The sequence below is a fragment of the Cervus canadensis genome, chromosome 27, assembly GCF_019320065.1.
Source record: "Cervus canadensis isolate Bull #8, Minnesota chromosome 27, ASM1932006v1, whole genome shotgun sequence".
NCBI lineage: Eukaryota > Metazoa > Chordata > Mammalia > Artiodactyla > Cervidae > Cervus > Cervus canadensis.
Genome location: NC_057412.1, coordinates 3,321,909 through 3,344,243, shown reverse-complemented (window position 1 = coordinate 3,344,243; position 22,335 = coordinate 3,321,909). Strand labels below are relative to the sequence as shown.

General features: G+C 45.9%; 1 protein-coding gene across 2 annotated transcripts in view; it reads right to left on the bottom strand.

The window, feature by feature from the left end:
• TIAM1 (TIAM Rac1 associated GEF 1) overlaps positions 1 to 22,335 on the bottom strand; it is a 451,745-nt gene that overhangs the window by 278,260 nt on the left and 151,150 nt on the right. For both annotated transcript variants that reach the window (XM_043448791.1, XM_043448795.1), the window contains exon 2: positions 19,770 to 19,926. The gene's annotated coding sequence lies outside the window, so the exon portion shown is untranslated. The remainder of the gene's footprint in view (positions 1 to 19,769; positions 19,927 to 22,335) is intronic.

The window sequence follows — 22,335 nt, the reverse complement described above, 5'->3', positions numbered from 1 at the left end:
GGGTTGCCATTTCTTTCTCCAGGGGATCTTCCTGACCCAGGGATTGAACCGGAGTCTACTGCATTGGCAGATGGATTCTTTACCACTGAGCCACCAGGGAAGCCCAATAAAAAAGTACTAACTTTCTATTATCATGGGTCTTTAACATTTTAGACATGACATTGATACCCCCACAGACATGATGTGTCTATAAAACAATGAAATTATTTTTTATACTGGCTTAGATAAAAACTGTCTTTAAAATTTCAACCAGCATATCCTTAAATTCTTTGTACAATTTCAAACTACAGTGGATTTAGCGTACATAACAAAATGCTAAACAAAGAATAAATTAAAGTTTAGGTCAACTAGATGAAATCATTGTATCCAATATATTATTGCTTCCAATCCCAAGGCAAAGAAAGGAAATTGCTTCCTCTGGCAGGGAGAATGACTTATTTGGATCCACTGGGGGAAGAAAATATTTCCTTCCATCTAAATCAGCCTGCCTCCAAAAGTTTCTATTTCCCATAACAAAGGTTGCAAAATGTGAAAGTCTTAAAAAATGGAGGACTTTATGTCTTGAGAATATGCTACACAGCCCAAGAGAAGAGTAAAACAGCAATTAAACAGAGGTGTTATCTGAAATTGTCCAAACTTAAATTCACTGGGACATTCAGGGTTATTAAAAGCCATTAAGAAACTGCACTTTTATTTTACAAAAACAAAGTGAGTTACCCCCTGCATAAGTAGGAATGTTCTTTCCTTGGGTCATCAGACAAGATACCTGCTCAGAAAGGTCTCTCACAAATTTTATTTATCCCCTGAACTCAAATAAAGCTCATTTAACTTTTCCCTTGAAATACAGACCTTTCTCAATGCATGCAGACATTTCATTGACTCGTAATGGCTTTTGATTATGTTCTCACATACATATGCATTCAAATACCCTGGTTTTCAAAAGACAGATTAGTCCACCTGCCTGCTACACAGTATTACTTTTAATAAGAATTGGAACTTCTAAATGTTTATAGAATTGGAAAAAAGGTAAGGAAACCACTCTTTTTTGATTTCTAAATTAGAGAAGTGACAGCAGGTACTAAAACATAAGCTCCAGGGAGCAAGACCTCAGTGAATTTCACTCATATATCCTGAGTACCTAAAAGTGAAAGTGAAGTCACTCAGTCATGTCCGACTCTTTGCGACCCCATGGACTGTAGCCTACCAGGCTCTTCAGTCCATGGAAATTTTCCAGGCAAGAGTAGTGGAGTGGGTTGCCATTTTCTCCTCCAGGGGATCTTCCCGACCCAGGGACTGAACCCCGGTCTCCCACATTGCAGGCAGACGCTTTACCGGCTGAGCCACCAGGGAAGCCCACAAGTACCTTTCAAATAATATAATAATACTGGATGATATAAAATTCACTTTAATTCAGTATAATTCTACTTCTGCTTTATTGACTATGCCAAAGCCTTTGGCTGTATGGATCACAACTGACTGTGGAAAATTCTTAAAGTGATGGAAATACCAGACCACCTGACCTGCCTCCTGAGAAATCTGTATGCAGGTGAAGAAGCAACAGTTAGAACCGGACATGGAACAACAGACTGGTTCCAAATTGGGAAAGGAGTGTGTCAAGGCTGTATATTGTCGCCCTGCTTATTTAACTTATATGCAGAGTACATCAAGCAAAATGCCAGGCTGGATGAAGCACAAGCTGGAATTAAGATTGCTGGCAGAAATATCAATAACCTCAGATACATAGACAACACCCTTACTGAAGAAAGCGAGGAAGTCTTGATGATAGGGCGTCTTGATGACAGTGAAAGAAGAGAGTGAAAAAATTGGATTAAAACTCAATATTAAGAAAACTAAGATCATGGCATCCAGTCTCATCACTTCATGGCAAATAGATGGGGAAACAATGGAAACAGTGACAAGCTTTATTTTGGGGGGGTTCCAAAATCACTACAGATGGTGACTGCAGCCATGAAATTAAAAGACACTTGCTCCTTGGAAGAAAAGCTATAAACAACCTAGACACATATTAAGAAGCAGAGACATTACTTTGCCAACAAAGGTCTGTCTAGTCAAAGCTATGGTTTTTCCAGTAGTCATGTATGGATGTGAGAGTTGGACTATAAAGAAAGCTGAGCGCTGAAGAATTGATGCTTTTGAACTGTGGTGCCGGAGAAGACTCTTGAGGGTCCCTTGGATAGCAAGGAGATCCAACCAGTCCATCCTAAAGGAGATCAGTCCTGGGTGTTCATTGGAAGGACTGATGCTGAAGCTGAAACTCCAATAATTTGGCCACCTGATGCAAAGAACTGACTCACTGGAAAAGACTGTGATGCTGGGAAAGATCGAAGGCAGGAGGAGAAGGGGATAACAGAGGATGAGGTGGTTGGATGGCATCACTAACTTGATGGACATGAGTTTGAGTGAACTCCAGGAGTTGGTGATGGACAGGGAGGCCTGGCGTGCTGCGGTTCATGGGGTCACAAAGAGTCGGACATGACTGTGTGACTGAACTAAATTCATTATTGATTTGATACAACATTTCATGACATAAAATTCAATGAGATGTTATGTTAAATAATATATTATTCAATATAGCATCTCATCAAATCCTCTCAACATTAAAAGATGGATGTTTTTCTTACTCCGTTTTACAGATAAAAAAACTGAGCTTCAGAGAACCAGGTTACCAAGGTAATGCAGCTAGTTAGTGGGGAAATGTGGCCTTCAAGTCTTTGCCCACACCTTTTCTCCTTCTTGCCACTCTGTCGCTGTAGCCTTGCCATCCAAAGACTTCAACAAACAACCGAAGTTCTTGGCACTAGAACTGGAATTGCTGAACAATCTGTATGAATTTTTTTTCAAGTCTAAGTTAAGAAAACAAAAAGTAAGGAAGGGCATGTAAAAAGACAAATTCAAATGCATTCATTTCATTCAAAGGCATGAATTAAAATACTTCTTAAATGAAATATTGATTGGCCAGGTATCCAACTAATCCTGGTTTTAATTAGTGTTATAACCAGCTCTTCATTACCTACAGACAAACTAGCAATTCTGTACCTCTTCCTCAGTCGACTGCCTAGACCTAAAACTTCAACTGGGAAAAGCTGGAGGCTAAGACAAGTCCAAAAAGGTATGGCCTCTACTTTCGTAATGCAACCAAGAGCCAAACAGACACAATGGTGAATTGTTCCTTGACTGGGATATGGTAGCCATGCCAATCACTGCCTCCCACCAACTCCGCCTTCTTGAGAGCCTGCCTGGGCGTGTCTGGGACCACCCAAAGCACTAATGACCCCGGCATCCCAGCAAGAGCCAGGTAGACCAGAGGTGCAAACATGACTCTACATGGCCCAACAGACTCGGACTTAAAAGCCTGGAATTGAGACACTGGGAGATCAAGATGTTATCTAAAAGAAAGCCTGCAAAAGCCCTGAAGGAGAAACATTGTATTAAGTCAAGGCCATGTAAACCTGAGAATCGGACCAACCAGATCAAGCAAGGCAGTCACTCTGCTAGAGGAGGTAAGAAAAAAAACAGCAGAGCCTCCTAGAGAAAAGCAAAAACTACAGACTACCCGGGCCTCTGAAGAATGTGAGACTAGCATCCCTTCCTGATTTTTCTACCACCTTCCTTGGCTACCCCGTGTCATCTTCTGGTATCTCTTCAGTAACACCATTTTGTATGTTTCTTTTAGAACTTCTTTCCATTTCGTTATAAGCAAATGACCCCCAGGGGCTTCCCTGTTGACTCAGATTGTAAAGACTCCACCCGCAGGAGACCTGGGTTCCATCCCTGGGTCGGGAAGATCCCCTGGAGAAGGGACTAGCAACCCACTCCAGTATTCTTGCCTGGAGAATTCCATGGACAGAGGAGCCTGTCCTCTGGTGGGCTACATTCATGGGGTCACAAAGAGTCGGACATGACTGAGCAACTAACAGTTCTTCTTAAATGACCCACAAGACATAGTACTTTGCGTCACACCTACTGCCCTTTTAGGAAAGGTGACCGAAAACCTTATTTTTCTGTAGGTCTCAAAGAATGCAAGGCTCCACAGCCTTGGAAAAGCCAGAGTTACAGACCCCTGCCAACTCCCTTTAAAAGCCCAACTCCCAAAGGCAGCCGTGAGTCAGAAGAAATTTAAATAATTTCCCCAGGTGTTAACAGTTACGTACAAAAGATGAGTATACTTTTTCAAAAATCTTTATACTATAGGGAAAAAAACAAACAAAACTTTCCACTGCTTTCTTGAAGAAAAAAAAAAAAATCAATGGCGCTCTCAGGCAGTTTTAATGCTGTTCCAAGAGAAGTAAGGCCAGTCTGACTCATGGTGGCCCCAAATTACACAATAATCTATCAAGGCTTTCACCTTATGGGTTTCAAATGTACATACATGCAAACAGATAGATGCCTGGATAAAGAAGTGAGACTAGGATGAGGAATAGTCTGGAAGTTGCGAGAGGCAGAGGAATACAGATCCCCCGTGCTCTAAGCACTTTGCTTGATCTAGGGAGGAAAAGTCAAAAAATGTGTGCATTGCTCACTGTGTTTGCGACCCCTTGGACTATAGCCTGCTAGGCTCCTCTGCCCATGGGAGTTTCGAGGCAAGAATATTAGAGTGGGGGGCCCTTTCCTCCTCCAGGGGATCGTCCCGACCCAGGGATCAAACCCGTACCTCTTGCGTCTCCTGCACTTGCAGGCAGATTCTTACCACTGGCGTCACCTGGGAAGCCCCCGTATTAGACAGTCCCTGCCCACAAAGAATTCCTAGTCTAGTTGGAAAGACAGGCACCTCCACAAACAGCTCAGATCCGGGGCAGATAGTGACAGAGGCTAACTGGAAGTCTCAACAAGGCGTGATGAGATCACGGAGGCAGAAGCACTTGATCACAGCCCGCCGGAAGGTCGACATTTAGCCCCAGCCTACTCCTGGGCTGTCATCTGAAAAGTAGATCCACTCTAACAGTTATCATGAAATTGCATCCATGATCTTTGAGTCCCATCAGTCCATACATTTTATCTGATTAACCAATCTCTCCCCAACCTTACCAGAGATAACAACATCTGTTTATCATTCACTCCAGGAGCTCTTCATATGACACAATGACCTTGAACTATACTTTATCTCTAGAAAATATCCTGCCTCTGTAAAGACAGCAAAAAATGAAGCTAATATCCCCCCCAAGAGTTCAAGATCCTAAATGAAAATAACCAAATGACTTGGTTCTTATTCCAACACTCAGCTGCTGGAATTCGCATTCCATTCAACTGTTTGCTGAGTTAACAACACTTTAGGCGAACAGCGTTCAACTAAAAATCATGTGTCTGTAAAATATTTATTACAGTCTTAGTCAGAGGTTCTCCAGCCTAGCAAGAAACAATGGTCAAATTATATACACTAAGTCCCAACAACAACAAGAAAAGCCCGTACACGTAAAAACAGATGAAATCCCAGTATGCTGTGTAGTTTTGCTGATTGCATAGTGCCAAAATCAACTTCCTGCTCTGGAAAACCCACTGTAGTTAAGTGAGACATCACCAATGGGTGATAGGTACACAGGGCCACTCGGTATTATTTTTCAATTTCCTGTGGGTCTGTAACTATATGGATAAAAAGAAACGCCATTTATCACATTAACAGCGAGTTTTGCAGGGCTTTGCCCATATTAACAGTTTCCTTTTCCTCCTGGCTTCCAACACTCTGATATTAAGTCTCAAAACTGGCAGATGCAATTCGGAGAACATGCGGCCCCAGTCCTGGGAGTGGCAGCCAGCAAGGGGAGATCCCACTGGAGTTGATGCTGTCTTCAAGAAATCCAAGAAAGTTAATTTCCTCAGCCTAATCCCACCATGGACTAGTTCCCTACTGACCTCCTGGCTTTGCTCTGTCACAAACATCCCCCGCCCCAGACTACTCTCCCCAACACACACACACACACACACACACACAATAGAGGGACAATTAAAAAATGATTAAGAAAAGCAAAACCAGCAGCATCTCTCACCCATAAAACTGACCTCCATCCTCCCAAGACTGAACCTGAATGAGTCTCAACTAGTTTGGCTCTAAGAGTCTAAAGAACTGAGTCTGATGAAATTCAAAACACAAGAAGCCTTCAAAGAACCTGTCATCCTAAACTCTTCTCCAAGGTATATACAAGCACCCCCTGGAGACCACTGCCTTAGCAGCTATTTATATAGCTCATTCTCCACCTCCAGCCCACCTCAAAGTGTCAGGTAACACAAATTGAGCTCCCTGGCTTAGGACTTACAGTCTTGCATGAAAAGTTTATGGCCTCTGATATTGCCATTCTTGAGCAGTTTCCAAGACAAAATACAGGCATCTCTATAGTAAAGCAGATGGTAAAGAACTCACCTGCCAATGCAGGAGGCATAAGAGATGCGGGTTTTATCCAGGAGTTGGGGAGATTCCCTGGAGGAGGGCATGGCAACTCACCCCAGTACTCTTGCCTGGAGAATCCCATGGACAGAGGGGCCCGGCGGGCTACAGTCCACCGGTTCGCAATGAGTCGGACATAACTGAAGTGACTCGGCACGCACGTGATATAATCGATTAGATTTGTGAGAACCTTATTTCTGGGTCTTCAATGCAACAATTAAGAACAAAGAACTGGATGTTGAAGATCCCTGTAGCATCTCCCTGGATGCATGTCCTACCATTTACCACCCAAATAACCTCCGGCAAGTTACTTAAATTTTCTGTGGCAGGTTCCATCTGGAAAATGAAAATAGTAATAGGATTAGAATCCTGCCACACAAGATTCTCTTGAGGATTCAAATCAGTTAATACATGTCAAGGGTTCAGAACAGTGCCTGCCATATAGCAAGTACCCTTCCAGGGTGAGCTACTATTATTATTCTTGTCATTGTTGCTGCTGCAATGATTTTATACTGAGCGCCTATGTCCCAAAGGTATGAATCTAAGATAAAAAGAAGGTGCTACTATTATTCTGCAAGGATCATATATTACCAAATATGAGGACATAGAAGGATGAGACCTTGCAGGTGTTCCCAGTTCAAAGAAACACCTTTCTTAGCTTTTAGGCTGAGTGCTACACACAGAACCCATGAGTCACAGATGATGAAGGCCCAAGATTGAGAAATTGAAAGCTCCGGACAAGCCCCAAAAGGCAGACTTGTGAAAATCATGGGGATATGTACCACCCTGCCCTTCCTGTGTTCACCTTTCACCTTAAAATCAACAAACTTCCCCAAATGGTGCACAGTCTCTCATAAAACCTGGGCTGTCAGACAAGTTTTTCAAGTTCTGCAGATAATTTTTTTAAAACACACCCCTAAAACACTGAAAGACCTAGTCATGCTTTTTCCAACTTGGCCCTTTTCCACTGAGGACACATTTGTGGTCCCCCACCATCAGCTCCCCTGTGATGGAGAGAGATTCCTCATAAAGGAAGGTCTCACATGGGGCAGAGTTCTGCCCCATACAGACAGGGTGTGCACGACACAATTCTGAGAAGCAGGGATCCCCAGGGTTTCGGACACATTGCAAATCACATAAAGGAAGGCTGATGTATGATTTTCAAGCCGATCTTATGAAAAGAACAATTACAAATCCCTAAGTGTGCGAAGACAAAATTGTAAATCCTGCTAAAATCCCTAGGGCTGTCTCATATTATTTATTATGATTCTTCCTGGCACCTCTAAAGTGGGCTCACAGAGTCCCTGATTAATTTACACAGCATCAGTGGGGTTCACAGATGGTGAGACCCACACATGAAAAGACTGGGAGCCTTGGCCGAAACCCTAACAACGTGTAAATAAACACAGCTTGGAAGGACCCAGAATGTTACTCAGTCACAAGCTGTAATGCTACCACTAGGGCTGAGGCAGGACGAAGCGAATACCCAGGGTAAAATCAAAAGTCAACGGACTGAGTCATGAAGAAGCAGGCTCCAATTCTAAGGTCAAGGTTTTCAATGCCTTCCCTTTCAAGGGAGTCACCTGCACTCAAATTAATTCTCATAAGGGCTTATAAGGACTCAATGGGTGACAGATCCATCTAATGTAAACAAAGAAGGAATTAAGAGATCGTCTCAAAGTTGCACATTTCCTTTTCGAAAGGCTTCTGGCAGTTTTGATATGTCTCTCCGTTAAAGAAAGTAGATCCTAATTTAGGGCACACCACATCAGTTCTTTTAAGATCTAGAGTTTCCATTGAAAGTGAGGATCATTTTAACAGTGCTAACTGAACAAATAAGAATAGAGAATGATTACTACCCTATAATATGCCAAACTTTAACAAAATATAATTTTTAGTACCTGCAGCAAAAATTTCTTGTTAACTTTTATATGATCTTGAGGCTTAGATTTTATATCTCATGGTGATACAGAGTTGCAGAATTTGCTTCTAATGAAAACTGATTTTAACATCTGGTACTCAGCCAAAATGTATATTAGATTCATTTCCAAGATTATACAGAAAACTTGCAGCATGGTGAACCTACATGAAGTACAAAGGAAATGTAACTGGGTCATGTGAAGGATGCAATTTTACTGAATTCCCAATAAATAATCCTCAGTTCAGGAGAAGAAAAGGAAAAAAAAGGCCTAGAGTTTATTCCAGATCAACCCAGGATATTTTTGAAGCATACAGCTACACTGTTTTTTATGTATTTGATGGTTTAGCACTTTTTTTATTTATATTTTAGATGTTTTTACACTTGTGTACAAATCTTATACCAAGTGTGTTATATTCAAAATTTTAAAAAAAGAAATGAGAGTCTGTCAACTGAAAATGTAGTCCCACTGACATCCAATGGTCTTCCTGATATTGAGATGACAAACCCAGACAGTGAAAGAAGGGAGCCATTCAGACCCTAGAATTACCTTCTTTTTACAAATAAAAGTTCAAATGAGGCACTCTCTTTACTGAGTCAGCTAAAAGGATTCAAAATTAGAAAGAGCCAAAACTGAGTTTTGAAACACTCTTCCTGTTTATAGTGAATAAATTCCCCAAATGCAGAGAGGAATTAGATTTTAATGAAAGTCTCTACTAGCATGTTCTTGCTCAATAGCATTTTGGCAAAACTAGCTTAACTCTTCCTAGAGTTCAGTCCTGACACAGTGATCAACCAGATGGGGACAAGCTACTGTTCTTAAGATACAATCAGCTTTATTTCCCATCTTATAATCATATCTTATTTTAGTTCTATTGTGTGGACACTAACAGAATTCAATGGGAACAACTGAAACAGTGACAGACTTTATTTTTCTGGGCTCCAAAATCACTGCAGATGGTGACTACAGCCATGAAATTAAAAGACGCTTACTCCTTGGAAGGAAAGTTATGACCAACCTAGATAGCATATTAAAAAACAGAGACATTACTTTGCCAACAAAGGTCCATCTGGTCAAGGGTATGGTTTCTCCAGTATTCATGTATGGATATGAGAGTTGTATCATAAAGAAAGCTGAGTGCCGAAGAACTGATGCTTTTGAACTGTGGTGTTGGAGAAGTCTCAAGAGTCCTTTAGACTCCAAGGAGATCCAACCAGTCCATCCTAAAGGATGGGTGTTCATTGGAAGGACTGATGTTAAAGCTGAAACCAACACTTTGGCCACCTGATGCGAAGAACTGACTCATTGGAAAAGACCCTGATGTTAGGAAAGAATGAAGACAGGAGGAAAAGGGGATGACAAAGGGTAATAAGATTGGATGGCATCACCAACTCGATGGACATGAGTTTGAGTAAGTTCCGGGAGATGCTGATGGACAGGGAGGCCTGGCGTGCTGCAGTCCACAGGGCCGCAAAGAGTCAGACACGACTGGGCGACTGAACTGAACTAAACAGATTCCAACATGTCTTCTACACTTAAACCAGCAGTTCTCCAAGTGTGGTTCCCAGAACCACAGCAGCAGTATCACCTGGGAATATGTTCTTTTTCTTTTTTTTTTTTAAGGAAAGGGATCTATTTTTTCTTAATATAATTTTATTTATTTATTTATTTCTGGCTGTGCTTGGTCTTCATTGCTACACTGACTTTTCTCTAGCTGCAGCGGGCTGGGGCTATTATTCTCTAGGTGCAAGGGCGTCTCACCGCAGTGGATTCTCTTGTTTCAGAGCACAGGCTCTAGGGCACGTGAGCTTCAGTAGTTGCAGCTCCTCGACTCTATAGCACAGGCTCAGTAGCCGTGGCGCAAGGGCGTAGCTGCCCCGAGGCATGTGGGATCTTCCCAAATCAGGGATTGAACTCCCGTCTCTTTCAATGGCAGGCGGAGTCTTTACCACCAAGCCACCAGGGAAGTCCTGGAAACTTGTTAAAAATGGAAATTCTTGAGCCTCCACTGGAAACCAGTTGCTGTTTTTCAGTCACTCTGTTGTGTCCGACTCTGCGACCCCATGGACTGCAGCACTCCAGGCCTCCCTGTCCATCACCATCTCCCGGAGCTTACTCAAACTCACATCCATCAGGTCGGTGATGCCATCCAGCCATCTCATCCTCTGTCGTTCCCTTCTCCTCCTGTCTTCAATCTTTCCCAGCATCAGGGTCTTTTCTAATGAGTTGGAAAAGAGTTTGGCCACATCAGGTGGCCAAAGTATTGGAGCTTCAGCTTCAGTATCAGTCCTTCTAATGAATATTCAGGACTGATTTCCTTTAGGATTGACTGGTTTGATCAATTCTTCAGCACTCAGCCTTCTCTATGGTCCAACTCTCACATCCATACATGACTACTGGAAAAGCCATAGCTTTGACTAGACGGACCTTTGTCAGCAAAGTAATGTTTCTGCTTTTCAATACACTGTCTAGGTTGGTCATAGCTTTTCTTCCAAAGAGCAAGCGTCTTTTCATTTCATGGCTGCAGTCACCATCTGCAGTGATTTTGGAACCCCCCAAAAAATAAAGTCTCTCACTGTTTCCATTGTTTCCCCATCTATTTGCCATGAAGTGATGGGACCAGATGCCATGATCTTAGTTTTCTGAATGTTCAGTTTTAAGCTAGCTTTTTCGCTCTCCTCTTTCACCTTCAAGAGGCTCTTGAGTTCTTTGTTTTCTGCCATAAGGGTGGTTGACTGGAGAAGGGAATGGCAAACCACTTCAGCATTCTTGCCTTGAGAACCCCATGAACAGTATGAAAAGACAAAAAGATAGGACACTGAAAGATGGACTCTCCAGGTCAGTAGATGCCCAATATGCTACTGGAGAAGAGAGGAGAAATGACTCCAGAAGGAATGAAGAGGCTTAGCCAAAGTGAAAACAATGCCCAGGTGTGGATGTGTCTGGTGGTGAAAGTCCGATGCTGTAAAGAACAATATTGCACAAGAACCTGGAATGTTAGGTCCATGAATCAAGGTAAATTGGAAGCAGTCAAACAGGAGATGGCAAGAGGGAACATCGACATTTTAGGAATCAGTGAACTAAAATGGACTGGAATGGGAGAATTTAATTCAGATGACCATTATATCTACTATTGTGGGCAAGAATCCCTTAGAAGAAATGGAGTAGTCCTCATAGTCAACAAAAGAGTCCAAAATGCAGTACTTGGATGCAATCTCAAAAATGACAGAATGATTTCTGTTCATTTCCAAGGTAAACCATTCACTATCACAGTAAGCCAGGTCTATGCCCCAACCAGTAATGCCGAAGAAGATGAAGTTGAATGGTCCTATGAAGATCTATAAGACCTTCTAGAACCAACACCAAAAAATGATGTCCTTCTCATCATAAGGGACTGGAATGCAAAAGTAGGAAGTCAAGGAGTAACAGGCAAGTTTGGCCTTGGAGTACAAAATGAAGCAGGGCAAAGGCTAACAGAGTTCTGCTAAGAGAACACACTGGTCACAGCAAACACTGAAAACCTACTGAATCAGAAACTCGAGGAGCGGGGCGGTCTTGGGTTTAACAAGGTGATGCTGACGCATGCCCAAGTTCAAGTACCACTGCTTCAGGCCGTGTAAACCCCCTGTATGTGTCACTCAAACAGCCCCCAGGTTTCACCAGGGTGGTGGTCCTAAGGATGTCTCAGACACATCGCTACCCCACTCACCCATGTCCACCACCCTCCTTGCAAATGGCAAAAACTCAGACTTTCTCCTTGCTTAGGTCTCTCTGGAAATCTCGAAATTGGTTGCCTCTCACAGGCCACCTCTGCTCCAGCTGCTACTCCACATCTCTGTGGGATGACGGAGGTCCCATGGGCCATCATCACTCTGCACTGACTCTGTATGGTAGTCAGATACTGAGCACGATGGTCCTCTACCCGTAGGCCACCATCACACCCCACTCTGAGCTCAAAAGTCCTTTTTTTGAGTGTGCTAAGTTGCTCAGTCGTGTCTGACCCTTGGCAGCTCCCTGGACCATAGCTGGACATGCTCCTCTATCCATGGAGTCTCCAAGCGAGAAGACTAGAGTGGGTTGCCATGCCCTCCTCCAGGGGATCTTCCTGACCCAGGGATCGAACCCTCATCTCTCATGTCTCCCTCATTGGCAGGCACATTCTGGAACTGCTAACTCCATCCTGCAGTCACACCTCTGTCCCTCTCCATCTCTGAGAGCCTCGCTGCTGTCTCTGGGCCAGAGGAGACAGCTACCCTCCCCAGGCCTCCTTCTCCAGTGGGGGCGCCCGGCTAGCTTCCTTCGAAAATAATAAGCCAAGTCCCAGAAGCCAAGAGGGCCAGCTGGGGGAAGGTGAAGAGGTAGGAAGATTTTTCTTTTTTTTTAAAGCAGGATTAACAAAGGCTAGTGATTCCTATGAGACAAAAGAGGAGATCCAGGTTTTCTCCAGCACTACACAAGCACGAGAAATGAGGAACATCCTGTCCTGGGAATTGACTGAAGCAGAGTCTTCAGAGTCAACAGAAAGGAACACCGAGGGTGTAGGCGTGAATATGTGTACGCAGGGGAGACAGAGAGAAAAACTGAAACAGAGAGAGAGAGGAGATGGGGTGGGGGCTCTTCCCCGGTGGTCCAGTGGCTAGGACTCAGAGCTCCCAATGCAGGGGGCTCAGGTTCGATCCCCGGGCAACTAGATACCGTATATTTGCAAGGAAGATGGAAGATCACGCTGTGACTAAGACCCGGAGCAGCCAAACAAATAAATAATCTTTAAGTGCAAAAATAAATAAATAAAATAAATGTTTCCTCTTTGGAGAAAAGAAAAGAAAGAAACAGAGGTAGTCACATGAGATTCCCCTGTCACTGGCAGGCAGAAAAGCTACCAGATGGTCTCCTGTGTCTGATGGTAGCTTACACAAAAAGCATGAAAGCAGCAGGCGCAGAAAACAGTAAGAATCATCTCACCCCTGAGAGATGGTACCAAGATCCCCCGAAAAACTTTAAGCCGCAAACAAAAACAAAACCAGGTAAGTATACGGCTCTCAAAACGAGTGTGCTCTGGACACACAGCGGGGGCAGTCCTACAGCCTGGGGGCTCTTTCAAACCATTTCCTGCCTCGGCAACATAGTGATGCCTCCCAACTGCAAAAGCTCCTCCCACCCCATAATGTCAAATATCCTCAAGAGGAAAACAGCATCCCACCGAAAATGAAAACTCTAAGTAATCTAAGAGCTAGGAGGAGAGGACACCTGTGAAGGACAGGGAGGCCTGGCATGCTGCAGTTCGTGGGGTTGCAGAGTCGACACGACTCAGCGACTGAACACAACAACGAGAGCAGACGGGCAAGGGGGAACTCTGAGCTCAACCGAAAATAATAAAAAGCAGCAAATACAAAAAACGAGAGATTTTAAATACAGGGGGATGTCTTACATTTTTCTGTCTAGATAAAGGTGGATAAAGAACAAAGATCAGCAACTTTCTATAAGACAACAGGATGGAAGTCTTTCAAGCTCTCGGGCCCATTTCTTCCATCAATTCTGCCATATAAAGTGCACATGCAGTCACAGAAACAAAGAAATGGGCATGGCCATGTTGTGATAAATTTAATTTACAAAAACATGTAGTAGGTCAGATTTGGTCTGCCAAGTTCTGGGTATCAAGTGTATGTATGTACGCATGGAATGCAGAATTGGGCAGCATTAAAAAGTATGTTTCATCTGCCCCTTTTAAAAAACAAGATGATGATCAAGACCATAATATTCCTTCCTCAGATATTCCTGTGTTTGGCTGGTACGACTTGCCCTCATACACTAATCCATGCCCTTCATTTGCACACTCATCATTCTCCCTCGCATCAAGCCCTCATCCCTGTGCCCCTGAGAAAAGTGTGTGTGTGTTCAGTCATGTCCAACTCTTGTGACCCCCATGAACTGTAGCCCACCAGTTTCCCCTGTCCATGGGATTCTGCAGGCAAGAATACTGGAGTGGGTTGCCATTTCCTCCTCCAAGGGATCTTCCCCACCCAGGGATCAAACCTGTGTTTCCTACGTCTCCTGATTGCAGGCGGCCCTTGAGAAAGGGATATTATAAAACAGATTATCGTCCTGCTTCTTCAAAATAAGCTGATGAAATGTACTGTTTAGAGCTGACAAGTCCCCTCATCACACGTGCTTACACTTGATGCCAGGTCCAAAGCTCGTTTTTAGGGAAGGCATGGGCAAGAACCAACAGACCAGGCACCATCTCCCTCCACAAGGTTCCCACCTCTAAATGCAGTGGCAACTGAATCCCAAAGTCATGAGCGTGATTCAGCCGCCCCCCCCTCCCCCCGCAACACCAGCTGCAGTTACGTCACCTGCCTAAGGTCAACATCTGGAAATCCGCAGAAGGACCCTGGTGGGATGGATGGAAGCAGGGCTCAGAGAGCCCTCTTCCAAGTTCACGGGGACTGCAAACAAGACACTGGACAGATGGCAAGGACTAAAACAAGAGCTCTGATCTGCCTCCTCACCTCCACCCTTCAACCCACATCAGCTACCTCCTCTCCAGAGCAAAGGTCTCAGGAGCCCACACACAAGAGAGAAAATCCCTGAGCCGCAAAGAAAAACCTCTGACAAGCCTCAAAAAAGGCCAGGATTCATTTGCTTGGTAACATTAGGAGGTGCGATCTGAGAATCCCAAGGTTCAGGCTCCCTTCTTCATATGGATTTCCTTAGCAGCCAGGGGAGCCGCTGAGTGTCCATAAGAAAAGCATAGATCGACTGCCGATGTACACATGTTTGGCTCAGATGGTTTTCATCAGACTTAAAAGAGAAGCTGTCCTTTTTCTTCTCAAATCCAACAGTGAAGAAGCCCAAGGGACATGAAAAGGTCTCAGAATGAATCACCCACACACGGGAAACGCTTCCTAACAGGACCAATTATGGGTGGACAGAGGTGGGGAGAAACAGTTCTTCCTATGTGTCCAGAAGAGCATCTTCGGAACATACAGCCTAAAAGAGCAGCCCAGGTCAGCCGGGGGCCCTCCCCCACCTCCTCCTTGTCTCTTGTCCAACTTGATGACTTCCAGAACTAGGATATAAAATGTCTCTGCAGCAGGAAGCGATACCACGCAGAACAATACGAGCCTCCGAAGGACAGGTGTCCTCACAGTTGGACCTGAACCACAGAAAAGAGAAATTCTCTCTTCTCTTGCCACCAGCGCAGATGGATGGGATCCGAGGATCATTTCCTCAGCAGGCAAAAGCCCAGGGAAGAGGAACTGGGAAAGGTCACGTCCAAACAAATCTATCAACCGGACTGAGAGGGCCCCGGAATGTGCAAGTGGACACGCACATCGCCTGCGAAAGGAGGAGGAGAGCGAACCCTGATGGGCAGGGGCCATCTTCTCTGGGGAGCCTTCCTGCACGGGGCCCCGGGAAAGCCCGACACGGTCAGCTGGTTCGACAGACAGCTCCCTGAAGGCAGGAATAAGCGAGAAGAGGTGTAGCCCCAGCGAGACGGGGAATATCCTGGGTGACTCTGCCAGCCACGAGTGACTCCCTCCACCCGAGAAACTAAAACTCTTGCGAAATTAACACATGATACAAAAGACAGGGGAGAGATGCGGTGTTACAAGGTCTTTCTGACCCTTCGGTCCCCAAAGAAAGAAAGAGAATCCTGTTTCATCAAAGACACCTTTTTGTAACACGCTTATAAATAAGCGCAAGGCAGGGGAACTGTTAGCAGAGCTTGCTAGAATTTACAGTAATAGTACAGGTACTGATTATCTTATTAACAACATCAGTAATAATATTTGTGATTGTCACTGAAGCATGTGTTCCTCCCAGAGATGAAAACTCACTCACTCACGGTTAAGCAAATCCATTGAGTTAGTTAACAAATAACTTTCGAAGTACACTGGTAGATGCCGGGGGCTCGGGAGGCAGGCGGGGGGTTGCGGCGGGGGGGGCGGGGGGCAATGAGGAGTGAAGATGGGGAGTTAGTGTTTAACGGGGACAGAGTTTCAGTTTCGGAACATGGAAAATTCGGGAGATGGATGATGGTGAAAGTTGCACAACGATGCAGATGTACTTAGTACCGCTAAACTACAATTAAATATGGTTAAAATAGTACGTGTTTTATTATGTGACTCCCACCACAATAAAAAAAATATTTTAAAATCACTTACTGCAATCATATCCATTGAAGATACTTTCTCAAAGTCCACACACCTATGTGTAAAAATTGGAATTTATCCTGGTCGGTACCCCTGCACCCGCCCCGCTGCAGAGATCTCGTGAGGAGCTGCCCCCCTCACATCCAGATTTTAAGTTATGACACCCCACCCCCCTGTCAACCTGCTCACCCTCAGTCTGTGGCCCAACAAACCCCCTCCCCCACACCAGCCCTGGGGTTTTCCTTTCCTGCCCTTACCCACAAGTGAGATGAAGAGGAGCTGTGTGACCCTGGGCCAGTGGCTTCTCCTTTGTGAACCTCGGTTTTCTCATCTGCACAGTGCAGGTAGTGGCGGTGTGAGGGTCAAGGATGATTGCAGAAGAGGGCAGGCCGGGACTCGGCCCCAGTCACAAGGTTCCAGTTCTGATCCTGAAAATCACACACCCACCCACATATGACAGGACTTCCCTGTAGCTCAGACGGTAAAGAATCTGCCTGCAACACAGAAGATCCAGGTTCCATCCCTAGGTCGGGAAGATCCTCTGGAGAATGGCATGGCAATCCACAGCAATATCCTTGCCTGGAGAATCCCATGGACGGAGGACCCTGGCAGGCTACAGTCCGTGGGGTCACAAAGAGTCGGACACAACTGAGTCACTAACACTACCCCTGTGTTTTACTGAGCTCCAAGCCACTGCTTACTCCCAGCGATGAGTAAAAGTCACTCAGTCATGTCCGACTCTTTGGGAGCCCATGGACTGTCCATGGAATTCTCCAGGCCAGAATACTGCAGTGGGTAGCCATTCCCTTCTCTAGGGCATCTTCCCAACCCAGGGATCAAACCTGGGTCTCCCGCACTGCACACTGATTCTTTACCAGCTGAGCCAAGAGGGAAGCCCAAGAACACTGGAGTGGATAGCCTATCTCTTCTCCAGCGGATCTTCCCAACCCAGGAATGGAGCCAGTCTCCTGCATTGCAAACGGATTCTTTACCAACTGAGCGATGAGGGAAGCCCTCACCATCTTTAAAAGGCCTCCACAACCCCACGCCCCTGTGAACTTTCCCTCTCCCCCTCCACATTGGCCCCCACAAACCCCGTCCACCAACCCCACAGGACAAGTCCCCCCTCCAATGAGGCCTGCAGCTCACGTTCCATCACTGCCCCGGCCCTGCTCCCCCAGCCCTACACGCCTTCCCCTGCTCCCCAAGCCCCCCACCCTTGCTCATCTTCTACTCACCCCACAGGATCCACATCAGGGCTGTGCCTTCCACAAAAGGACCTTTAGTCCCAGACAAAAGGGGGCCCCTGCTCAGAGCTTCTGCCCCACTTTGGTTGCACTTTGACACAGACTAATTATGTTAATAACTGATCATCACGTCCATCTTCTTGGCAAATTATGAAGTCCTTGACGCAGGGATCACGCCCAGGAGGCACAGCACCCACTCTGCTGCTTCACACACGGTAAATGAGCAACGGACACAGGCCAAAATCGGAAATGCAATTAAAACACTGGGGAAGGGACGTCCCTGGCAGTCCAGTGGTTACGACTCCACGCTCACAATGCATGGGACACAGATTTGATCCCCGGCTGGAGAACTAAGATTCCACATGCTGCACAGCACAATCAAAAAAAAACATTTCAAAAAAAAATTTTTTTTAGAACACTGGGAAGAACAGGGAGTCTAAATGCACCCTCCACTTCACCTTGGAACCTGATCAGACCCACTGTAAACAGCTGCTTGGAGCAGTAAGGATTTTTTCTTAGCCATCCGCCAGCCCCTGGGATTCATAAAGAAATGCTCTCATTCAATTTGACACCTGGACTCCTGAACCAAAGAGTACAGACCTTCTGTGGGTTTGCGAGGCTTAGAGATTTTCCATAAAGCCGAGATAAACTCAGGGATTTATTTAATACGTGTCTCACCACCATCCATCACTAATTAGTTAAATTCCTACAAGCGGACGTAACAGCCTGAGTGAGTCTCACAGCTGAAACTGGAGGGATCTCCGAATACTACTGGACCTTGGGAGACTATTTTGGGGACAGCTGGTAGTGGCCTCCAAAGTGAAACATTAAACATTAAATATGACCCAAGCAAAGGCCCTGATCTGGGGCTGAATCGCCACAACAGATTGAAATTGTGGAATGGACTGAAACCCAAGAATGAAACAGGAACGGTCCCTAAAAGAGACTCTGCCAAAAAATGCAAGAAGGCCTTCTGCCATCAAGGAGGCCGGGAACAGGCGCATCCGTGCCAGAACCCATGCAGGTCGGTCAACCTCCAGTCCCCATGGACAGTGTAGACACTGCCAACACTCTCAGCCACGCTCTACCTACAGAGTCAGGGATGCGGGGGACACATTCACGATGGTTTTCAATGGGCTCACCTGGGATAAGAGTCTCACTGAAAAGGAGATGCCATAAACCCACATCTGCAGGGCTGGAGGGCACCCCATGTGGTTCCTAGGGGACGAGGGCTCCAAGCAGAGAGAACAGCCAGGATGACGGCTTTGAGGCAGGGGTCTGCCTGGCATGTCTGAGCCATAGCTGGAGTGCAGGAAGCGAATGGAGAACCACGGAGGGAGAGGGTAGCTCCTGCCAGGCCCTGAAACTACTGAAAACACTTTGGTTTTGATGCCTTGCAGGTGGCGGGGTGGGGGTGCTGAAAAGCACAGGAAGGTTTTGAGCAGAGCATCTGACCTAAAAGCTCCCCTCTGGATACTATGTGGGGGCAGATCTTGGTGGCTCAGTGGTAAAGAATCCACCTGCAATGCAGGAGACAGAGGAGACGCAGGTTCTATTCCTGGGTAGGGAAGATCCCTCGGAGAAGGAAATGGCAACCCACTCCAGTGTTCTTGCCTGGAGAATCCCCTGGACAGAGGAGGCAGGCGGGCTACAGTCCCAAGGATCATCCTAGGGTCACTAAGCGTCAGACACGACTGAGCACGCACGCTAAGGTGGGAGGGCAGAGAGGCCAGTTCTAGAAAAGACTCCACAGCATCCTTGCATGGACCACACAGCTGTCATCTTGGGTGAGGAGTTTTGCACCAGCTACCAACATAAATTTAGGAACAGCCAGGGGTGTCCCCCTCACCCACCCCAGCGGCTCCAGACAGAAGCACCAGAGCGGCCCTGGCAGGGGAGAGCGCGGGACTGTGGATGAAAGGAGAGGTCCCCGCAGCCCTTTCGGCATCATACGGCAGCTCCGAGCCGAAAGGCGGGCAGTGAACTCCATGCAGCTTTAAACCCGGGCAGTGAGAGAGGTCACCCCAAATGAAAGGAAACCGACACCGACCTTTTTATGGGCGCTCCCCTGGAAACATGGAGAACACAGGCCGCCAGAGAAGAAGGCAGCCGCCAGGCCAGCAGCGTCAGAACTCAGCTCAAAGAGCAGCCACTCGGAGACAGCTGTGCGGCGAGGCCTCTTAGAACTGGCGCTTCTTTGCCTGCAGCTGAACAAAAGAAGGGGGTCAAGGTTACACACTCAGGTGGCTCTGAAGTCCAGCGGTCTCCCAGGCCTCCCGCCTCTCCACGGACTCACGGCTGAAAGTACAAGCGAAGCACTCTCTGCGCCCCCTCCCTTGGTCTCCCCCAGACTCGGCTGGTACCCACGGCAATCCCGCCAGGACTTCCCCTCACCCTGCAACCAGCTCAGCCCCACTCACGTCGGAGGCCTCCAGCAAGTCACTGAACACCTCTGGCCCTCCTTCCTCCCCTCTATGAGAGTTCAGTTCAGTCAGTTCAGTCACTCAGTAGTGTCCAACTCTTTGCGATCCCAGGGACTGCAGCACGCCAGGTTTCCGCGTCCATCACCAACTCTCGGAGCTTGCTGAAACTCATGTCTTCAAGTTGGTGATGCCATCCAACCATTTCATCCTCTGTCATCCCCTTCTCCTGCTGCCCTCAATCTTCCCCAGCATCAGGGTCTTTCCCAACGAGTCAGTTCTTCACATTAGGTGGCCAAAGTATTGGAGTTTCAGTTTCAGCATCAGTCCTTCCAATGAACACTCAGGACTGATCTCCTTTAGGATGGACTGGTTGGATCTCCTTGCAGTCCAAGGGACTCTCAAGAGTCTTCTCCAACACCACAGTTCAAAAGCATCAATTCCTCAGCGCTCAGGTTTCCTTATAATCCAACTCTCATATCCATACATGACTACTGGAAAAACCACAGTTTTGACTAGATGGACCTTAAGTAAGATCACTCATATAAAGAGCGGACTCATTGGAAAAGACCCTGGTGCTGGGAAAGGTTGAGAGCAGAAGAACAAGAGGGCGACAGAGGACGAGATGGCTGGATGGAATCACAGATGAAAGGACATGAACTTGGTCAAACTCCGGGAGATGGTATGAGGGAGAGAGAAGGCTGGCATGGGGCAGTACATCAGGTCGCGAGGAGTCGGACACACTAGGCAACTAAACAACAGCAAAGATCATTCATGAATGCAACCGGTAACTGGATGGCACACAATAGGAAGAATCATTCTTGGGGTTACTGTTGCTAATTCTCTTAACCTGTCCATGCACACATGACAAATTTATTTATTGGAAATAATATAAAATAATGAGAACATTCAAACAAGCTGGCACTAATAAGCAAGACTACCTGACCTGCCTCTTGAGAAATCTGTATGCAGGTCAGGAAGCAACAGTTAGAACTGGACATGGAACAACAGACTGGTTCCAAATAGGAAAAGGAGTACGTCAAGGCTATATATTGTCACCCTGCTTATTTAACTTATATGCAGAGTACATCATGAGAAACGCTGGGCTGGAAGAAGCACAAGCTGGAATCAAGATTGCCGGGAGAAATATCAATAACCTCAGATATGCAGATAACACCACCCTTATGGCAGAAAGTGAAGAAGAACTAAAGAACCTCTTGATGAAAGTGAAAGAGGAGAGTGAAAAAGTTGGCTTAAAATTCAACATTCAGAAAACTAAGATCATGGCATCTGGTCCCATCACATCATGGCAAATCTATGGGGAAATAATGAAAACAATGAGAGACTTTGGGCTCCAAAATCACTGCAACTGGTGACTGCGGCCATGAAATTAAAAGACCTTGGAAGGAAAGTTATGACCAACCTAGACAGCATATTAAAAAGCAGAGACGTTACTTTGTCAACAAAGGTCTGTCTAGTCAAGGCTATGGTTTTTCCAGTGGTCATGTATGGATATGAGAGATGGACTCTAAAGAAAGTTGAGCACAGAAGAATTGATGCTTTTGAACTGTGGTATTGGAGAAGACTCTTGAGAGTCCCTTGGACAGCAAGGAGATCCAACCAGTCCATCCTGAAGGAGATCAGTCCTGGGTGTTCATTGGAAGGACTGATGCTGAAGCTGAAACTCCAATACTTTGCCCACCTGATGCAAAGAGCTGACTCACTGGAAAACACCCTGATGCTGGGAGGGATTGGGGGCAGGAGGAGAAGGGGATGACAGAGGATGAGATGGCTGGATGGCATCACTGACTCAATGAACATGGGCTTGGGTGAACTCCGGTAGTTGGTGATGGACAGGGAGGCCTGCCGTACTGCATTTCATGGGGTCACAAAGAGTCGGACACAACTGAGTGACTGAACTGAACTGAATAAACAAGAGATGTGTCAGCATTAGACAACAGAATGGGGCTTTCCTGGTGGTCCAGTGGCTAAAAGTCCACATTCCCAATGCAGGGGGCCTGGGTTTGATCCCTGGTCAGAGAATTAGATCCTATTTGCTGCAACCAAGGCCCACAACTAATTAAACAAATAATTTTTTTAAAAAAACAAGGCGGTTACACATCTTATATAGTAATGTGGTCTGCTGAGTTGCTCAGGTGTATACAACTCTTTCCGACCCATGGACTGTAGACTGCT